The sequence below is a fragment of the Salvia hispanica genome, chromosome 3 (genome assembly GCF_023119035.1).
Source record: "Salvia hispanica cultivar TCC Black 2014 chromosome 3, UniMelb_Shisp_WGS_1.0, whole genome shotgun sequence".
Lineage (NCBI taxonomy): Eukaryota > Viridiplantae > Streptophyta > Magnoliopsida > Lamiales > Lamiaceae > Salvia > Salvia hispanica.
In genome coordinates, this window is record NC_062967.1 from 37,136,540 (window position 1) to 37,153,132 (window position 16,593).

At 36.7% G+C, this 16,593-nt stretch overlaps 2 protein-coding genes and 1 long non-coding RNA gene across 3 annotated transcripts in view; all 3 read right to left on the reverse strand.

The window, feature by feature from the left end:
* The window catches only part of LOC125212189 (loganic acid O-methyltransferase-like), a 51,072-nt gene extending 41,066 nt beyond the window's left edge, over positions 1-10,006 (reverse strand). The window contains exon 1 of the mRNA XM_048112285.1: positions 9,818-10,006. The gene's annotated coding sequence lies outside the window, so the exon portion shown is untranslated. The remainder of the gene's footprint in view (positions 1-9,817) is intronic.
* LOC125210046 (loganic acid O-methyltransferase-like) overlaps positions 1-16,593 on the reverse strand; it is a 51,364-nt gene that overhangs the window by 27,312 nt on the left and 7,459 nt on the right. The window lies entirely within an intron of this gene.
* On the reverse strand, positions 13,455-14,400 carry LOC125212194. The gene is made up of 3 exons (XR_007174629.1): positions 14,026-14,400; positions 13,878-13,946; positions 13,455-13,695 (listed from the first exon to the last, which is right to left on the reverse strand). It is a non-coding gene; the product is annotated as an uncharacterized LOC125212194 (long non-coding RNA).

Sequence of the window (16,593 nt, forward strand, 5' to 3'; positions counted from 1 at the left end):
AAAAATGACAATTATAAACACTACATCTACTACATTCATCCATAAAAAGAGACATGCTAGTGGAAGTTGTGAGTTTCAATACAAAATTGGTTAAATGAGAGATACAAAGAATATGGTATTAGTGTTACTGGAAAATGAGAAATACTTCAATAAGTGAAAAATTTACCATAAATAGAAGAATATAGATTAATTCTAGTGGACGACTCAAAATGGAAAAAACAACACTATATCTCATAGAAAGTGAGAGTATATAATTACAAAATTTGGCTAGCTAAGTCAAAATTTCGGCCAAATTGCAATCGGCTCAACTTACCTACCCAAATCTTTGACTCCTGCAAATCCTAGTTTCATCTGCCAATTTTCGACTCAATTACTTTAAAGTCCAGTGCTCGACAACGAAATTGAAATGAGAACATTTTTCGTTGACATCCCAAAATGACTAAATGAGACTTTTTTGGTAGACGAAAGAAGTTTATAAATGTGGAGTCCGCATTCCATCAGTGTCCTTCACAAAGGCAAACAATTTTTTAAAACTTGGACCGATCAAATATGGGACATGTAATGGGGACCGGAGGGAGTACGATTGATATCGTGCGCACAACTATGCAGCCCAATGATCACCAATGCCTCATTCGTTTGAAATCCGAATGCACAATTGAAAAAATCTCGAGATACAAAATTAAATAATAGGTCGGCTGATGAGTGATGAACTTAACTATGCTTAGGCATTAGTAGTATTAATGTGTGTGTGTCTAAGTTACCAACTTCGATCCTACCTATAACTAGCTGGGGACCAATCGAAGGTGTCTAAGAAAGCTAGGATTTTGCCATTTTAGTTTTGCATATGGAGAAAACTGTTGTGGTGTTGTAATAATATGACTTATGTTTTGATTAAGACTTGATTTGACTAATTGACTATATCTTTTATTTCCCTCCATAAACTATCGTTACGGAACTCGTGATGAAAACATTAAAAAAATAATGGTCAAAGCCTCAAATAGTACATATATTAACTAGATACTATTATTCTATTTGTATAATTATAAACGTAATACACCTATATATCCTCATAGATTGTTTTACTCTTGTAAAAGCACATCACAAATCACAATTATAATAGTACCAAAGTACACAGCATAATTATACTCCCATGGTCCCATAGAAATAGGCTAAATTTCATTTTTTGTTCGTCCTATAAAAACAGTTCATATCAATTTATATAAACCTTTTCACCTTCTTTTTTACTTTATCATTAATGGATTCCACCGTTCATTACATTATTTCAACTATTTTTCTCTTACTTACTAATTATGCATTAACACTGGTGTCATGTCCAATTAGCCCATTTCTACAAGACAGATGATGTATTTTCTAGTTCATTTATGTTTTACTTAATTTTGAATACTAGGGTAGGGTTCTAACCAATGCGAGAGATCATTGGATATTAATGTGAGTAGTGGAGGGAAATCACATAGAGCTAGCTAGCTCTTTGGCATTCTGCCTTTTGTAGCCTCCATTCGCTTAATGTTTCGGATCAATGTCTTTGTCGGTGCCTATGAGTTTGAGGTGCTTCTACTCAATATGAGTATAATCGTTTTATCTTTGGAGATGTTACAGTAATCCATGAGCTTTAATCCACTACAACAAAAAAACCATTAAAGATATTCTTAAATGTAATTAAATATGCTAATTTGTATATCTAAATATACCACTAACGCTTCAACAAGCGTCCTTACCGTTGGTGTCACAATTAAAATTAAAGGACGCAAAAGGAAGCGTCCTAAAATAGCAAAGGGATTAAAATTTTTTTTCCTTAATTGTTATTTTTAAAATTTTCATATGCAATTAATTGCATCTCGATTATTTAGTCATTTAAAATACTCCCTCCGTCCACAAAAAAGAGATCACTTTTGTCATTTTAGGACGTCCACAAAAAATAGATCACTTTCTAAAAATGTAAAGTTTATCTCTCATACTTTTTCCACTTTTTCTTCCATCTCTCGTACTTTACTCACTTTTTCTCCCTATCTCTCTTACTTTACCTATTTTTTCTCCTTCTCTCTCTTACTTTACCAATTCTACATTAAAACTCGTGTCATACACAAAGTGATCTATTTTTGGTGGACGGAGGGAGTAATTTTTTTGTATTGATACGGCATATCTCATCTTGATGATAGATGAATACTTGTAAGACAAGTACTTAGTTTGTATTCTTGACTATATTATTTATTGTTTTTATTTTTACACTCTACTTTTATTCAATTGTAATACTCCGTAGCAATTGTATATACATATAAAAATCTCCTCTCTCCATAGTTTTACTTCATGGATTCCAAAGTTAGCACACATATATCCATGAATGGTGGCCATGGAGATCACAGCTACGTCAAAAACTCATCCTATCAAGTTTAAATTAATATTTTGATATGATTTATAAGTACTTCTTAATTATTTAATTCAATTACGTCACACAAATTAGCTAAAGAATCACCGTTTGCGAAAACATTTATTTTCATGTCTCAAGGCCTCAAGGGAGGAGTATTGGAAGATGCAAAGGCAGTCATCAAAGAAGAAATTGCCACAAAATTAGAGATTCCAACTAATAGTTTCTTCTGCATAGCCGATTTCGGGTGCTCAACCGGAAACAACTCTTTTCCGGCCATGCACATGATCATCGAAGCCATCAAACGGAAATACGAATCTTCAAACCTCAAACCCCCAGAATTCTACGTTTACTTCAACGACGTCGTCTCCAACGATTTCAACACTCTCTTCAGTTCCCTCCCACCCGACAGAAGCTACAAGGCAGCCGCAATAGCAGGAGACTTCCACGGCCGCCTTCTCCCGCCTTCGTCTGTCCACTTTGCGTACTCTTGTTGGGCGCTCCACTGGCTGACAGAGGTGCCCGAGTTGGCCGAGGGCCTCAGGCTTGTTTGGCATGGTGGAGAGGAGAGAGAGGAGGTTTATGATGCTTATTTGAGTCAGCTTGAGAGGGATTTGGAATCATTCTTGAAGTGTAGGGCTGTGGAAATGGTGGAAGGTGGGATTATGGCTCTTCTAATTCCTGCCTTGCCAGCCTATTGGGACCCACAAAAAGAGTTCACCGTTGGATCGGTGAGCGAGCTTATCAGATCTTCCGTCCACGACATGGCCAAAAAGGTGAAATCTACGTTTTTCAATTTTTATTTGGGAGATATCGTTATTTTTATTCACAACAACAATCGATTTTAACAATTAATATCTCCGTCTGTGGCGAAATAGCATGGTTTTTCTAGGGCAAATGGCAAAAGAAACCATGAAGTTTAGTCAAATTCTTGTCTATCCCGTAATTTTTAAAATTGGCCAATTATATCATAACTTTGATATGTCACATAGTCTATGAGTTGGGAGATAGACCAAAATTTGACCACACTATTTAACAAGAGGGGTATAGTACTTTAAATTATAAGAGCGGTCGAACTTTCCTTCGGGCTTATGGCGAGGGAGAGTTTTGGTTAATTTGATGAAATTGACGACTTTTGCAGGGAAAATTGCGCATGGCGAAGTCAGAGACATTCAATTTTCCATACTACATTCCCACTCCAGAAGAGCTGAGGGCCATATTCCAAAAGAGCAACGATTTCAGCATAGAACGAAAGGAGATTTTGAAGACGGGGGCATTGCTCAATGTTGATGGGCACGTGGCATTTGTTAGGGCAGTTCTTCAAAATATGCTCACACATGAGTTTGGAGCTGAAATCACTGATGAAACGTTCGACCTTTTGAAGAAGAAACTCCATACTTCACCAGTTTCCACAAATCCTTCTAATGATAGAACCATTGTGGTTGTTGCTATCCTTAAACGCAGCAATGTTTAGTACGATCACGGTTGTCGATAGTATCAGACATCAGCCATTCTACTATATCACACTCAAATAAGGTGATACGGGCCCCAACTGACAGGGCCCGAGTTCACCGACATCACCACGGCCCAAGCCAAATACATAACAGAATCCAACCATATATACTAGAATATGTTTTTATACAGACTATTTTCTATATATATATAGAATGTGGGGCGTATTATGGTCAATAAGTGATATTATGTTAAAAATCAAAACAAATCTCAGCCCTTGGATCCTGAGATTGGATGGTTGTGATAAGCTACATTATTAGCCAAGATGTTACATTATCACCCGAGCTACATTATTAGACTAAAATGCTACATTATTGTACTAAAATAGTACTACATTATTAGCTAAGTTACATTATTTGACTAATAATCTACATTACTAGATGACACGTGGCATTAATCTAACGGTTACATTACAAGATCCAATGACTAAGATTTGCTTTAATTTTTGACAGAATTTTACTTATTAACCTGATCACGTCCCTATAGAATGTTGTTCATATATGCCAGCCAAATAAAAAAAATTGTAGTACTAAACAGTTCCATATGGAAACTATCTGTCAAAATTAGATATTATACCACTTGATCACGTATAATATATGGTGGCACATGGGTTCCATCGTAACTCTACAAATAATAGTTTTTCTTGAGAAAAAGCAAGGTACTAATTCTGTCCTAAAAGATCAAAATAATATTTTCGATTCAAAAAAAAATACGTGACACAAAAAACGACTGTTGGATTTTGGATGGACTCTTATTGGGCTGTGATTATTTGTTAAGCCCGGGTGTTATTAATTGGGCTGAGCCCAATTACTTACCTCCTCACTCCAGATGTTGCCACGTGTCCCTCTCTCTCAGATGCTGTCTTCTGACCGTTGGATGTAGGGTTGAGTGTTTTATGTGAGTGTTGGCTTGGTTGAGCCGTTTCATTACTCACAATATCTCTCTCTCTCTCTTCCTTGTGAATCAGAGTGTCTCTCTCTTCTCTCCTCTCTTCTCCGGTGGACTTCCGGCCATCTCTTGGTGATCTCCCATGGTTCTTTGAGTGGTTGATCTCTTGTGAGTGCTAGTGTGAGGCAATCTCTTCGATTGCTTGTTGAAAAAAATGTTTTTTGCTATTTGGAAACAAATGAAATGTGTTTTGATTCAACAAAAAGTTTTCAAAGTTGTTGATGGTACTTTTCAGGATACACCAGATAAAATCGATGAGACGAATGATCCGGAAAGGGCTACCATCGGTTAAATCTATCTGATTCTGATTAGGAAAGTTGATCATGAGGAATCAAAAATGTGGAAATTGCTTAATCGATACCGAAACCTCTATGTTTTCCCCAATGTATTTGTTAAATATTGTTCAAATTTAACCCTTGATCTTGCTAAAGACTTTGATGACAATGGGATGGGTTTCCCAAGAAAGACGGACATTAAGAGGTCGGGGATAAAACCATAGATGAATACACAAGTATACCCCCCATGAAGGGGCATAATTCCTATAGTGATGTTAAGGCCCCAAAAAATGGTGAGATTCTCGCCCCCTCTAGTCCTCATTATTAGCTCCTTGAAATCCAAAGAATTTAACCTTAAAGGGAAAAGTGGTCACGACAAGATCAAGCATAATAAGGTGGAATGTCGGGGTAGATCTAAATCAAAAGAGGGGGCAATGACCCCAAAAAGAGGGTTCCGTAATTCCTCAAACTCTGGGAAAAAAGTTTGGCTAAGTCTAGAACCCAAGGATCCTAAAACCTATGGGTGTTTAACCGGGTGATTTTGGGCATTATAAGAAAGAATGTACAAAACCTAAGAAGAATAAGTTCCCTAACAATAATTCCCAAGTTAAAACCCCCGGGTTAATGTTCCCGTTTATGATAATGAAAGATTCGTTTTCGGGGGCATGACCTGCAATTTGTTAATGCCTCCCCCCGGAGCCGCTTCACTTCAAATGATTGGTTGTGTGATTCTGGATGTACTTATCATGTGAGCCCTTTTTAAGGAAGTGTTTTCCGAGTTAAAACCCGTTACTAAGACTTTGTTCTGGGAGACAAGAAGTGTGAAATTTTGGGTACCCAACCTTTGTTCGTTTGAAAATGGTTATGTGCTCAAAAAAGGGGATGTCGAACCCCCGGTCTAGATAATTTGATGTTTTGTCCCTTTTTCTTGAAAATGAGGGAAATGGGAGGGAAGTGGGGGGAAGCCCATAAAAAATTTAAAGGTTTCCCATGTTCTTTTCAAAGCTCAAAAATGCGTTTTTTGGGGTTGAAAGCCGTCCCTTCGCATGTGACAAGGCTTATGCTAATGTAGAAAAAACCGAGTAACCATTTTGGGCATAATGGCTAGGTCATATGAGTAAAAAGGGTTTTGGTATCCCGAAAAACACGCCATTTTTTTCCCCGAAATGATTTTAAAAGGTAAAATTTCCCTTTTTCCGTGATTTTTGGTGCCGGGGTAAACAACCCCAAAGTTTTTTTTTCCCAAGTCCCCCCCGTTCCCCGCTAATGTGAGTAAATGTATTCGAATATTTGCATAGGATGTTTGGGGCCCAAAATTTTCCTGTCTTCTCACGGGATTGCTCCTTGTCTCAGGATTGATGATTTCTCAAAAAAAAGTTTGGTTTTTTTTGTTTTGGCACAAGTCCGATGTTTTTGAAAAATTTAAAAAACTTGGAAAATCTTGATCAGACTAAAACCGGTGAAGATTAAGGCTATTAGAACCGAAAGGGCCCCGGAGTTTTGAAAATCGATGGATGATTTAGGGATAGCTTTGGAATTAAAAGACATAGAATCCGGTTTTTATACCCCACAAAGAAATGGGGTTGCCAAGAAAATTTAAACAGACTTTACTTGAAAAAGTGAGATGATGCTTTCAAGTCTCGGATTGTAAAAAAAGTTTTGGGGGGAGGTTTTTGTTAACTGGGCTACTTTTTTGGGAAATAGGTCTCCTTTTTCCGCCCTGGTTTCTTTGCCCCGGAAGTGTTCTATGGCAAACCTTTTGTTTTTTCTCACCAAAGGGTTTTTGGGCCGTACCGCTTTTGTGCATAAAAACCCGGAAAAATTTGGTTTAGATCTGGGAAAGGTGTTTTTCTAGGTTATCCCAAGGTGTCAAAGGGATAAAAACCCGGGGTTAAGGGTTTTAACCCGGGGGTTCAAGGTCATAATAATTTGGGATGTGGTTTCAAAAGATGAATTCCCCCCAAGGCCAAATTTTGAGCCCAGACCCCATGATGTGGAAAATTTTAACCTTTTATGAGGGGGAGCCCCGGGATACACTCACCGGAGTGGAGCATCCTAGTGGTGCTCCAAGTGAGGTGGGGCGCCCATTTTGGGGAAAACTTATCCAAACCTATACCCTAAGAGACACTTGATGAAGGGAAAAACCAAATTTGCCCCAAATAACCCCGCCCAAAATGTTGATGACAATGTGCCTAATTTGCATAATAGTCCCGTTAGGGAAAATCTCCTCCCGTTTCCCCCCTCGTAATGTGATAAATAAATTTTTAAAAGGGATTCAAAATGCTATTGGAAAACTAACTTCAGGGTTATATTTTATCTAAAAGATAGAACTAGAAGGGTAAATGTTGGTAAACCCTCTAGATAAAGAAAAGGGTTTTTTTGGGTTTTGTTGCTCCCCCTTTAAATTTTGGGTTTTCAATGTTTATAACGATGGTGATGAGCCTCAAACCTATAAAGGCTACTAAGTCTAAATTTCGGGGGCCGTGGCATAATGCCATGATGGAGGAGATGGGCCCCTAAAAAATTTAAATTTTACTTGGATTCTGTACCTTTTCCTCCCGGTGCATCCGTGGTTTATTGCAGGTGGCCTTTTAAACCGAAAAATGAGGTGGAGGGCCTTAGGTACAAGGCCAGAAGGGGGAAAAAGGTTTTTCCAACAAGAGGGGTGGATTACACGAAAATTTTTTTCCCCCATTGTTAAAATTTACAATTGTTAGAATTTAGGGGGTTTTTTGTGCCTTTTTTTTAATTTGGGGAAATTTAAACAAAGGATGTTAAAACCCTTACATGGTGATCTTGATAAGCCCATTTTTCATGAAATGTTCAGGGCTTTGTTGATCCCAAGCTTCCCAATCATGTGGTTTTTTGAAAAAAGGGCCCCTTTTTGGTTTAAAATTCCACCTTAGGGAAAAGGGGAAAATCAAATTTAATATATGTGCAAAAGTTTGGGTTTTTGCAAACCCTTATGCTTTTCCGTTGGGGAAGGGAACCCCGACAACCCTGCATGCCCCGGCCTTATATTCGATGATATGCTTATAAGGGGCCTTGGTTTAAAAACCCCGGGTGCAAACCCAGGGAGAATTTATTTTGAAGGGGTCTAGGGATGCTCAAAATCTTAGGGGTCAATATCTAGAGAAGAATAAACCACCCTCGGTTGCATCAAGAACCCATGTGTACAAACTCAAAAAAATTTAACATGTTTGATGCTAAACCCTTTTCGTGCCCCTTTTTGGGCCCTTTTTTGTTGAGTAAAGATTTTTGCCCCAAGTCTCAACCAAAAAGATGCTATGAAAAGAATTCCCTTTTGCTAATGCTATTGGGTCCGGTTTTGTACTTTATGGTTTAAAAACTGGCCCGATATCGCTTTCCGATTTTTTGCCCTTGGAGATATATGTCTAATCCGGGCCTGTTTATTGGGAAGCTCAAAAGGCTTCTTAGATACTTGAAGCAAAACCCCTTTAAATATGGTTTGGGCTATTCTAAATGTGATGATGGTGTTTTCTAAACCGGTTTTTGGGTTCCCAAATATGCTAATGACAGAAAGAGGAAGTCAACCACCCCCTATGTATTTTCAAAGGGGTAGGTCTTGCATAAAAAATCACAACCCAAAATATTGTGGCACCCTCCCCCCACCCAGTCCGAGTATATTGCTAAAACCGAGGCAAGAAAGAGGTCGATGGTTAAAAGGGGGTACTTTCGAACTCCCAAATTTGTGAAATCCTCTCCCGGGTTCTCTTTGATTCTCAATTTGCTTTTTCAATTTTTAAAAACCCCGCCCTGATAGAACAAAACAAAAGATGTAAGGTTTCATTACATTAAAAGGGGTGTTGTGAAAAGGGGGGTTTCTTCAAAAGGTGCATAACCCATAAAAACACAAAGACATGGGGAAATAAACCCTTACCTTTGGAAAAATTCTTTTCCCCATTAAGTACTTGCATTTTGATCTAAAAATAGCCCTATGTCCCGGGGAAAAACCCCCATACCTTTTTCAGTGGGTAAGGGTGGTAGGTGGCGGGGGTACGAAGCCCCTTGCTAATGGGTGCCTTTCCCCCGGGGTCTAAAGGGAACCCCGGGGAGTTTCCCCCGATGCTTTTGGGGCTTTGTCCTTTGGGCCGAGGATCCCCAGAAAAATTTTATGATTTTGTTCCCGCCCCCAAAACTTTTGATTGGTTTTCCCCAAAAAAAAAAGTCCAAGGTGGAGTATGTCAGATTTTGGGTGGACTTTTTTCCGGGGGGATTATTTGTTAAGCCCGGGTTATTAATCAAGAGCCCAATTTCTTACCTCCTCACTCCGCATGTTGCCACGTGCCCCTCTCTCGATGCCGCTTCCCCACCGTTGGATGTAGGGTTTATGTTTTATGTCGGGTTTTGGTCTTGTAATCTTAGTTGTATTACTTGTGTAAATCAGCCGCGTATGTGAGAGTTTGGTTGAGCTCTCTTGTACAAAAACAAAGAGGTCTCGGTAATTAGTGAATCTAGACTAATCTGATCCCTACAACGACGAAGAATGAACGTAATATAGTTGGACATTCTTGTTATATGCGTGCCTCGTGATATATCAAATCTCCATTAAAATATTTGGAATTTTTTGTTTTAAAGATTTCAATTCTCTATACATACAGATGTATGATTCACTCTCTCTCTCTACATAGTTTTTCTTCATGGATTCTTCCAAAGATAGTCGACATTTTTCCATGATTGGTGGCGATGGAGTTCATAGCTATGTCAAAAACTCATCCTACCAGGTATACATCTATTACTATTATAATTAAACTATTGCATTCATATTCTATAATTTTACATGATTGCTCATACACAAATTAAAGAGAGGAGTATTGGAAACTGCAAATGCAATCATCGAAGAAGAAATAGCCACAAAATTAGAGATTTCAACTAAAAGGTTCTGCATTGCCGACTTCGGGTGCTCAACCGGAAGCAACTCTTTTCCGGTCATGCACACAATCATCGAAGCCGTCAAACAGAAATACGAATCCTCATACCTCAAAACCCCAGAGTTCTACGTCTACTTCAATGACATCGTCTCCAACGATTTCAACACCCTCTTCAGTTCCCTCCCGCCCAATAGGAGTTACGAGGTTTTAGCAGTGCCCGGAGACTTCCACCGCCGCCTTCTCCCGCCGTTGTCCATCCACTTTGCGTACTCTGCTTGGTCTCTCCACTGGCTGTCGGAGGTGCCCAAGGCGGCAGAGGGCCTCAAATCTTTGATTTGGAGTGGAGGAGAGAATGAGGAGGTTTATGCAGCTTATTTGGGGCAATTTGAGAGGGATCTGGAATCATTCTTGAAGTGTAGGGCTGTAGAAATGGTGAAAGGTGGGATTATGGCTCTTCTAAATCCTGCACTATCTACCTATTGGCAGTGGCGGACGCAGAAAATTTTGTTAGTAGGGGCTGAATTGTATGTGTAGAGATAAAGAGTTGAGATAAAAAAGAATTTAATACATAATCGGATAACCAAATATAGAGGTCATTTTTCAATCGTTTTAGTTTATAATCATAGATGATCGTGTATAAATTTTGAACCTCCGTGTTATCTTAAAAATAACATCCGTGACAAATACCAGTATAAGATATGCATTAATATTTATGAATAAAACTAGTCTAATGCATAATCAAAACGGTACCGTATATTATCTATAAAATAATATAGTAAATTACAAATGTATTGCATAGCATGTCTTTTGTCATATTTCCAATATAATAGTCACTTATTAATTAAATATGACAAATTAAAAAAAAAATTAATTTTGCATAAAATTGGAAAAAGAAGAATAAAAGTGAACAATTGAAATTATAGATTAAACTCAGTAAACAGTTATTAAATTTGCATCGATGATAGTGGAAGAAAATGAATTATGATTAAAAAGAAATTTTTAGTCAAGAAGGAAATATTATTTAATTTAAAATTAATTAACCTTTTTTTAAAACTAAGTAATCAAGAAAATGAATTATGTTTAAAAAGAAACTTTCACACAAAATACACATATTTTAAGGCAATAAAATAAGCCCTCCGCATCATTTAAAAGAGATGACAGCTCATCACTTGTTTCAATACAATAATATTAAATTTATTAAAATTGAGTCTTCTTCTTCACGCTACACAACCGCATTACTTATTTTCTCTGCAACTTTTTATTTCAGATTCAGTTCAGCCCATCCTACTATTTAATTTTTATAGATTTAGACCTCAGCAACATTGATTTGGCAGGGGCTTATGATAGCTTTCAAAAAATTTGAAAATTTTAGAAGTAAAAAAAATACATAAAAAAAACTTCTTGGGGAGGGCTTAAGCCCCTCACCCCCTCTTACTGTGTCCTCCACTGCCTATTGGGACCCACAAAACGAGTATACCGTTGGGACGCTGGCCGACCTTCTCAGATCTTCCCTCCTCGACATGGCCAAAAAGGTCTAATCTATGTTTTTCACCTTTTATTTGAAAAATATTACTCTATCCGTCCCATAAAATTTGTTACTTATTTTTATTTTCGTCGATCCTTAAAAATATGTCACCTTTCACTTTTAACATTTTTGGTAGTAGATCTCACGTTTCACTAAATAATTCACATATATAAAAGTATGACCCACATGCACTAACTTTTTTAACTCACTTTCTAGTATAGTATATTTCTTAAAAACACATGCCAAAGTCAAATGATGACAAATTATTTAGGATATCAGGAAGTACTACTATTTAAACCCATAAATTGTCCCGTGACTTTAAGAATTAGCTAGCTAGAAAAATCATGAAGCTAGTTTGGATTCGTTCTTAATTATTTTATGGTAAAAAAATTTGGCGTCTAGTGTGGCAGTCGAAAATTCATAATGAAACTGCCAATGAGTAAATCAATATTTTCTACTATTATTAAAGAAAACAACATTGTTTAGTTAAAAAATAGGAGCAAAACAATATTTTCTACTAGAATTTCTAAAGAAAACAACATTGTTTAATTGAAAAATATGAATAATATACTACAAGTAAGCAATCAATGATTTTCATCATGGGATACTTGTGAACTAATATCTAAATATCATGGTTTTTCTAATTTATTTTCAAAGTTGCGGGTCGAACAGCCAAACTTCATATTTTTCCTAGAAACTAATCCTTTTGTTTATTTGTAAATCATTTTATCAGGGTAGATTGTGTAAGGAGAAGTGTCACGACCGCCCTTTCTAGGGTTAATAAATGTGGAAGGTCACGACCAATGGGACTTTAAGAAAGGAGAATTTTCTAGGGTTTCGATAAAGAGTTTGACAAAGATAATTAATATTCAAATGTTGAGGAAAAAATCAGAGTAAATGCTTAAGTTTAAAATCCAAGGTCAACAATTATCATCATTTATAATTCAAGAGAAAAAGGGGTTCACAATATAATTGCGAAAATTAGTATTATCTCAGCAGAAGCATCCAAGAGTAAGAGTGACGCCATATATGAAGACACGATGCCACTCGGAGTTCAAAATAAATCCAACAATGATTAAGGTTCGACTCAACACCACCCCAAGCTCGTTGCCGCTCAACCTGCACATAAGGAAAACATATGCAGGGCTGAGTACTATAAGATATCCAGTGGACTCATGCCGAAAACAGTTTATAAAAATAAATTATATTTATCATGTCATTTTTAGGTAACCACCGGGGTTTTGACTTTTGAAAAGCCCGAGGCACCAAAATATTCCATTGTTCAAAATCGCGACTGCGTAGTCATTTTCCCATAGGCGTTTACCATATCTGCTCATACATGACTTGGAATGTGGCCACAAACCAAGTCACTAGACCGGCTAACCCGTACGCTGACACACGGTTTACCATAGGTGTACACTAATCCAAGTAGGGTTTGCGGCCCTACAAGGACCCGAATTCGATTTAAATAATAAATGGCAAAGCCATTTCAGATAGGCACGTTAAAACAAAATACAGCATGATAAACAGTTTCACATTTCATTCTCATCGATAAAATAGTTAGGGCATTGTCCTTATTTAAAAAGAGAGTCCACCTCAACTGCTTAATCCGAAATTATTTTCTTTCCTTGATATCACGTCTCGCTTGCAAGGAAATACCTTTAGCATTTAAATAACACATAAATCAACACAACGAATCGAGTAAATAATTAAGATGCATGAATCCTTTGGCTTCGATTATTTTTGTTGATAGGATTACAAATTTTCCCAATTAAAACTCCACTCTATTCCTCAAAATATCTCAATCAATCAGAGAAGTAAACATCAAATTAGCCCAACAAAAGAAACAAACACATCCAGGCCTAAGGCTTTAAATAGGTTCGGCCACTTCCAATAATTTTAAAGAATTAGCCCAATACTTAATTTAACAAACCACATCCCTTTACAATATAAAAGTAAAATGAATTTAATAAAGAATAAAAAGTACACCCCCATTCCCAACATACACGTAAACTCCCATCACAGTTTATAACAAACTCCCAAATTTAAGAATACACAACTGAGAAACAGCCGCCGTCGTCGAACAAGATCTCGCCGGGCATTCGCCTGATCCAAGACGTTCGGCGCTGCAGCGGTCGCTACATCGCCGCTCCGGCAGACCTGATTCACACCGAACACCCCGCAAGATAAGTTCTAAATTTTCGATTAAAAGTTTGATCTTTTACTTGGTTTGCTTCGATTACGCGATATATCGATTTGATTTCAGATTGTATTAACCGGTAGTGTAGGATATGTATGAATGCAGCAGTAAAAAGTCAGATTTGGGTGAGGGAGGTGTATACCGTCTGTACATGATGCAGATTAGTGAATGAAAGAGTTGTTGTTCCTGTTCTTTTCTCCCCTTCAAGTTTCTGTCGTGTGAAGTCATTTTCATGAGTTGGTTTGGAATAACAGGGATTTTGCAAAAATGAAACGTGATCAAGGATATACCGGAATTTAGAGTGGGAAGGAGATGAAGGCGTCGGATAGTTCGTCTTCTTCGCTGCTCTCTTTCTCTCTGTCGTATTTCTCACAGTTGGAGTATTTGAGATTGTGAAAGAATTTTGTTACGTGAGTGAGAGCGCCGGTGGGAGATTAGGGTATGAAGACTAGGTTTTATAAGAGAAATTTGTGGCAATTGATTCTCAAATAATTGGAATTAAAGGCTGATTGGTGGTTTAATTTAGGAAAAGGATTTGCATATCAGGGGAGGGGAGGAAGAAGAAGACGCGTTAAGATGGAGGAGGAGAAATCTTTGCCAATTTTTATTTATTTAATTATTTTCTTCTTTCCACAATTATAATCAAGGAAAGTCTTCGGGATCAAGACAAAGATCTTATAATTTAATCAAATTAATTTAGGGCTCAAACCCTTGTATTTTATTTAAATTATGTTGCTCACAAATTATGTTTCACAAGATTAGACTATTATTATTTATTTATTTTTATCATCAGATCCAACACGGAATTGAGTTCAATAAATATTCTTCACCGCAAGGAATTAAATATATATATATATATATATACATTTAATTCCGTCAACGTACATTCAAACCCTAAATCAAATTAGGTCACAAGAATATCAAATAATTATTTCACTCGTCATTTATTCCACGGACTTCAAGGCGTTAAAAGCATTAACTGCAAAAATTTTACGGTTCGAAAATTAGGGTTCGAAAATTGGGGCGTTACAAGAAGTGTGAGACTTTTAACTTTCCATGCTATACTCCTACTCCAGAGAAGTTGAGAGCCATATTGCAAAAGAGCAATAATTTCAACATAGAAAAATAGAGATTTTGAAGACGAGGACATTGTTCACTGTTGATGGCCACGTGGCATTTTTTAGGGCAGTTAAACAAAATATGCTTACACATGAGTTTGGAGACGAAATCATCGATGAAACATTCGACATTTTGAAGGAGAAACTACAAATTTCACCGGCTTACGCCAATCTTTCTAACGATAGAACTGTTGTGGTTGTTGTTATTCTCAAGCGTTGTTGTTATTCTCAACGATGTTTAGAATGTGGTCACCGTTGTTGTTTTGTTGGTCTCAGATCACAATCAAATAAAGTGTTCTACTCCCTCCGTCCACAAAATATAGAGCACAATTACCATTTTTGGCAGTTCACAAAAATAGAGATATTTATTTATGGAAAGTTTTTCAACAAATAATAATCCTACACGTCATTCAACTAACACTACTTATCACTTACTTTTTCTCCTTCTCTCTTACTCTTTTCCTTACTCTCTTACTTTACACCAATTCTACATTAAAACTCGTGTCATACACAAATTGCTCTATTTTTTTTGGGCGGAGGGAGTATTAAGTAAGATATTTTTCTTTTCTCTTTTTTTCTTTTTAGGATCAAACATAGGATTTATTAATATGGAAGCCAAATAGCCAATAACAGTTCAAGGATACTTAAATACTCAGTTACGACAACCTTTCAAGGTCGTATGAGCTTGTAAGAGTTGTACAATCTAATGCCTAACTAATTGACATCTTAACAGTAGACTTAAATCTGATTGGCAAGTATAAAGAAAACTTAAATCTAGTTTTAGGATAACTAGGTGGAAAAAGGCTAAAAGCTGACTTTTTTTAAGTTAAATGAATTTAAATTTAAATATTGCAGCCACGTAGGCTTGAAACTGAGACTTTTGGTCTCAAGCATTAACCTCTCTACCGCTTGACCAAATCACACACAAAATTTTTTTTACTTAAGTCTATGTCTTGTTGCCCAACCCTATTATCTAATTAACCTAATGAATATTTTTAGATTCATTAAGAAAAATAGATAAAGTAGAAAAGATATTATTATAATATGGTCTATAGGAATGTGATCAAATGAAAACTCTAAATATTGTATAAACTCAAAACTATGATCTGGATCATTGAAAGATGTTAACAGATCACAAAAAAGCATCAACAGGATAATGTCAACAGAATTTCAATAGTAGTTAATGATTGATGTTGTGTTGATATTGTGTTGATTTGACATTAAAATCTTGAAATTTTACACTGTGTTGATTGATGTTGGTATTGAAACTGTGTTGAAGTTGTGTTGAGGAGTTTTGAGTATATAGAATATATAAGTGCATTTTATCACCTATATATGCATATATGATTCACTCACCTCTCTACATACATAGTTTCGTGATGGATTCCAAAGATAATGCATATTTTTCCATGAATGGTGGCGATGGATATCACAGCTATGTCAAAAACTCATCATACCAGGTATACATCTATTACTATCATAATTTAACTATCGCATTCATATTTTGAAATGATCGATAATGCTTCATGTTTGCTAATCAATTATGAAATTAACGTTAGCAAAACATTTTATGTTTTAAAGAGAGGAGTAATGGAAACTTCAAACGCAATCATCGAAGAAGAAATAGCCACAAAATTATATATTTCAACTAATACCTTCTGCATTGCCGACTTCGGGTGCTCAACCGGAAGCAACTCTTTTCCAGTCATGCACACGATCATCGAAGCCGTCAAACAGAAA